The sequence below is a fragment of the Macrosteles quadrilineatus genome, unplaced genomic scaffold (assembly GCF_028750875.1).
Source record: "Macrosteles quadrilineatus isolate MER2022 unplaced genomic scaffold, UCM_ALF_1.0 Scaffold_10__1_contigs__length_6754688, whole genome shotgun sequence".
Lineage (NCBI taxonomy): Eukaryota > Metazoa > Arthropoda > Insecta > Hemiptera > Cicadellidae > Macrosteles > Macrosteles quadrilineatus.
This window is the reverse complement of record NW_026542603.1, coordinates 3839371-3844886: the sequence shown is the minus strand read 5'-3', so window position 1 is coordinate 3844886 and position 5516 is coordinate 3839371. Positions and strand designations below refer to the sequence as shown.

The window sequence follows — 5516 nt, the reverse complement described above, 5'->3', positions numbered from 1 at the left end:
AGCAAGCAAAGCAGTCGAACTGAACAGCTGGGAGCTGGTGGAGCTTGGATCGGATAGTGCTGGGTTCACAACAGACCAACCGTATGATTCGGTTGTGTTTCGATTGTTATCAACTGAAAGTCGAAATCGTAATCGTAGAGAATCGAACCGATGTTGTTATCGTAAGTTACGTTACGAGCGAGAGTGAAGTGAAGGTTGCATACCTTGTTTCCATTTCACGAACCCTTGTCTCTCGTAACACCACCCACCACCGCGTCATACGCCCGCCATGTTTGCGTGAGGCCGGAGTTGGCGCGAAATTTAAAATTGCATGCTAATAAATGGGCTGATAGCGCATGTTCAACCTTCGAGTTCTTACTTGAAAAAAGTTAAATAAATGCGTTTTGTGGTGATAACATTTCTGTTAATACTAGTCTTTATTTACAATTACCTGACATAGCCGAAAATTCAGAGATACATGTAATATATCTACATGATAAATTGCATTTGAACATCTGAACTGTGAGGTTTTCATTGCATATTCAGTTCTTGGGGCCCAAAATAAAATTCTAAACATATTTATAATCAAGCTTCTAGTATGGCAAGCATTCCTTTGTTTTATAACTAGAGAGTATATATCCTGGCTAAAAATCATACTTTAACGTTTCTAACTAATCATAAATGACCTGAAAGTAATAGGATATGTAGTTTTTTTTTTTAATACAGTTAAAATAATTTTGATTATAACAATCTGTTAGCACTGCAGAACTGTATGTAAAAGCAAATAAAAGTAATATATTATTTTTATTAAGGCATGACCATGAACGCCTTTTAAGGTGAACCATGAACCATGGATGCAATTTATGGCCTATTACTGTAGGCTATGATTCTGATTCACTCACTAATAATAGGCTACATTTATAAAATTCTTGAATTTGTTATATCATACTTTTAAAGACACAATACCAGAAATTATTCCTTACTAGATTAGAATCACCATTTTAAGGGTAATTAAATAAATTTCAAAATAGCTTATATTATATTAAGTTTAGGCTATTAACAAGACGCATGAAAACAGTAAACCTCTGAAACTTAGATTCTTTCAAGTTAGGCTATGTAAAAATCCATGTTAGAGTCCTAAAAAATGTTATTTTTTTACCACTGTTACCGTTTGACTGTCTTCGCTATAAGTTGAGATCTTCATTAGGCAATTATAATTATTGTGAAACATTGACATTGCACAATTCCAATGCTGAAGGACAGTTAAGTATTTTGAATAACTTAAAGTTCCAAATTGCAAGAATTAAAATATTAAAAAACAATGACTGTGAAATAAAACAAAATATATTTTGCAAGAGTAACTTAACTAATTTAGAAACCTCAATAGGCACAATAGAAATTTTATTGATGAGGAAGTTGAGGTTTAGTAAATAAAACAAATTAATTAGTCCAAATACAGTGTATTTAAACATTTCACAAAAACAAAGTGATTCTTCTTTTATCCAAGTCTTAGGTCATTACATTTGGAGTTTTTTTCATTGGAGAAACTGAACTATCAATTTGAGTGTGTTTGCTGTGGTGGATTTGGCTGATTTCCGTTTGATTTTCCCTGTGCTTTGTCTTGGCGTCTTAATCTCCATGGGTTCAATTGGAGTCTGAAACAAAAAAGGCCTTAGTTTTTTTAAAACATTACTCGATTAAAAAAGTAAGAGGTGGTCCTTACTGATTCAGATTTTTAAACAGTTTCAATCAAAAAACCAATCAAGATTAACCCATTGGGGAAGGAATTAATTAATGCGCTACCTGCAGCACCCTCTGGCGGCAATTAATTTTACCGAATTTGTAGACTTTTACTCTAACTGCTATAGAAAGAAAACCTTAGGTAATAAATTAATAATTCTTTCACCATTTTGTTCACAGTAAAATTGTCTACAGAAAAGTGGTAATTGGATAGTCAAAGTTCTGAACTAAAAAAAAAATATATATATATAAAGATTATAAAAATAAAAATTTTAAAAACAATATTTTGAAAGTAAACTTGATATACAAATTCCAAGATTAATCCAGACACCAAATAACACTACTATTATAAAGTTCAATCGATTCCCTACGTAGAAAAATCAAAAGTTGTGTACTTTTATAAGTAATAACATTTTTTTTTATTGTTTATTTACCTTACCGCAGCTGATTTTTGGTGATATGTGGTTTCCATGGCAACACAAAATTGTTTGTTATTCGCTAAAATAAATGAGTAAATACGCAAATAAAGAAGCAAGATATTTATAAACATTATAATAGTAAGAAGAAACAAAAAGGGCGAAAAATAATAATAACTAAATAACTAATGGCGCTGCCTAGCGGTGACACGAGCGGCACTCGTAAGTCGGCCTCCGGGCCTGCAGCGGCCGTACGAGTAACGCTCGTAAGTCGGCGCCAATGGGTTTAAACCAAACTAGACAAAACTGTGAGTGTGAGATAATAATTCGCTTCTACTGAAATGAGCTGTAAAAATAAAAAAATCAATGTTTTTTCAAGTTCGTCAGTGTTCAAGTTCGTTTTATTAGGGTCCTTGGCTGCAGAATGGGATATCGCTACCTTGATGCTCCCGTGAATCTCATCAGATCTCAGTTTAATCTATGCTGCTTGGAAGATCGGAGGAAAATTTCGGACGCTCTGTTTCTCATGAAGATTGTAAGTGGAAATATCGACTGCCCTGAGCTTTTGGGAGGAATACCATTCCACGTTCCTGTCCGCACAAGATCCAAGGATACGTTTGAGCGGAGGCACTACAATACTGTATATTTACAGCGAAGCACTATCCCTCGCCTTTTGCGGGTCGGCAACGAGGTCGGCGCAGTGTTGGATTTTCACCGTTCCAGCGTGGCTGCTTTCCGCTCCAATCTGTGTCGCCTCTTCTCTGTAAATAATTTGTAGTTAATGCCTACATCATGTTAACGGCACTGTGTTCAACCTTCGATCAGCTATTTATTTTTGTCACTTTAGTATTTATATCTGTTTTTGTCATGTAAGTCTTGCTTAGAGGATTCCAAACCGTGTATTTATTGTTTTGTTAAGTCTTGTTTTGTTATTGCTTTAAAAAATTTATCATGGTTTCCATCTTCATTGTTGATATGTTTTTCTTGTTCTTGTTATTGTAATTTATTCAGAATAGCCTTTATTTGTTGTTAAATTTGAGTTTGATAGCTACTACTTATTGTACCTCTTGTAAAAATGGTGTTACCGTGGAAATAAATGAATTGAATTGAATTGAATTGAATTGAATCAAGGCTACACTTGCGCTGACACCAGGTAAAAGTAATAATAGTAAAAATAATAGAATACTAAATCGGGTATAGTTAGGTTTCAAAGTTCCGTTAGATAACACAATTACTTTACACTAAATACTTCCATGTTGCTGTGCCACAGGCCTTATATGGAAGTGCAACCAAAATTAGCTAATACAATTTATTGTTTTTTTTTTTTACAGGGATTTCATTAAAATTACCGCCACTATTAACTGCCACAGTGAGAGTAATAAGTTAGTGTCACTATTACTCTCACTGTGGCAGTTAGGCCTATGTTAAGTAAGGTTGTCACCAGATTCATATGGCAGATATCGATCCGGAAGGAAAAATTTAGGATAATCTGAGGACTTTAAAACATTGCATGAATAACGATAAAGACACATAGCACCTGAAAATGTTGACACTGTAGGCTAAATTGTATTCTTTAATAGGACAACAGCCTAATTATTTCCGAATATTATAGTAGGTAGTACAGTATTGTAGTTCTGATAGGGTTATATGTCTGCTTGAGTTTTAAGGCCAAAATATTATCATAAGTTATTAGTTAGCTGATAAGCACCGATTTCTGTCTGTGAAATTTTGCTATGCCAGCTTATTTTTTCCTAAAACTAAGTAGGCCTATTCCTACGATCTTATAATACATGAAAACAACTTTTAACATTCTAAGGCACAGAAGACTTTCATTTTAAGGTACCGGTATTTTAAAGATGGACTGCTTCTCTGGTGGAGTAATACCAGACGGGGGCACGACCACTGGCAATGATTACATTTCAAATGGTCAGTCAGTCACTGTCAAACAACCTAGGCCTTAGTTTTTCTGTAACCCCCTGAAATGTCACTGTACAGCGCTTTGCAGAGTTAGGTTAGGTTTATTATGATCATTATGTTATTATGATAAAACCTTAACTTAATATGTAATTAAGATGTAAAAGCATAACTTATCTTACCTCAACAATATCAGGCTATCCATAGAAAAGTTGTCCACGGCGGTGTTTTTTTTCTTCTGAACTGCTGTACATAATCGGTGAGTACAGCGTCATCTTTAAGGAGCTTGACAAGTGCTCCAAGTCTTATCTAACTTAAACTTCATCGTCATGTCATCAGATAAATGTTTACTGCAAAGAATCAATACTAAACAGTTTCTTTCAGATTTTTTTCTTTTGACAGCCTTTTCCCAGGATTTTAACAGCTTTGGGCAAATTACTAGAAATCTGAAATAGTTAAAAAATAGTTAAACTTAATTCACAGTAACCTTTAGGCCTAGTTTCCATAAATCCACATACATTGTAGTTCAACACCTATACCTGGAAATGTAAATAATAGCATAATAGCTATGAAGGGCCTATGATTGATAAATAGAGCTGACGCTACTACTTGTCAGTATAGGTGCGAGTATAGGCTACTGTAGTAGCATGCTAGTAGGTATGATTACCAAAATAAAAATACAAGAATTTATTTTGTTCAGTTAATTAATAGTTCAAATTAAAATGCACTTCTGATTTTAAACAGTAAGAAGTTATCTGAAGCTCTAACCAGTCTAGGCATAAAGCTGGGCTTTCCTAGGTGCGGAAGCGGAGAGCGGAGAGAGGAACGCGGAGAGCGGAAAAGAGATTAACATGGTGTTCTGCTCTGTTTCTAGGAAAACAGTACCGGTAACATTAAATTACCTAAGACAAGTGGAGTCCGCTCTCCGCGTTCCTCTCTCCGCTTCCGCGCCTAGGAAAACCCGGCTTATGTTAGCCACAACATTTCTTGATACAGTAAGTAATTATTTAAAACTTACTTGTAAAAGTGGATCCCATTTCCTTTATTGTAGGCTACGTTTCTTTGCATCCAAATTCAATACAATATCTAACCAAATTTGCTTAATTGACTCACACTCACATAATTAAGATAAACATAATTACAATAAGATATCTTGTCGTTCATTAAAGGTCAATTGTTTGGAGGACCCTTATCCAAATCATCTGGTCATCGGCAACGCAGTGGTAATTAAGGTAATTAAAACCTCACCCAGATTGTCTAAGTTAACCTTAATAGGTTAAAGCATCTTGGTGGGATTATAAGAATGAATGCCAACATTTCTAGTTCAAATTGTGGCTGTATTTTAGTCAATTTTAAGTTACAGTAGCCTACAAATCCATAAGTAGATTAAAACAAATAAAGCTGTAACATTTGTATACAGAAACAAAATAACTAACTTAACCAGACTTATTGAAATAATTATTTCTA

The 5516-nt window shown here is 34.3% G+C and overlaps 1 long non-coding RNA gene across 1 annotated transcript; it reads right to left on the bottom strand.

Moving 5' to 3' along the window:
- Nucleotides 1–1433: 1433 nt before the first annotated feature.
- Nucleotides 1434–5516, bottom strand: LOC129004688 (uncharacterized). The gene is made up of 3 exons (XR_008491745.1): nt 5068–5516; nt 4232–4495; nt 1434–1634 (listed from the first exon to the last, which is right to left on the bottom strand). It is a non-coding gene; the product is annotated as an uncharacterized LOC129004688 (long non-coding RNA).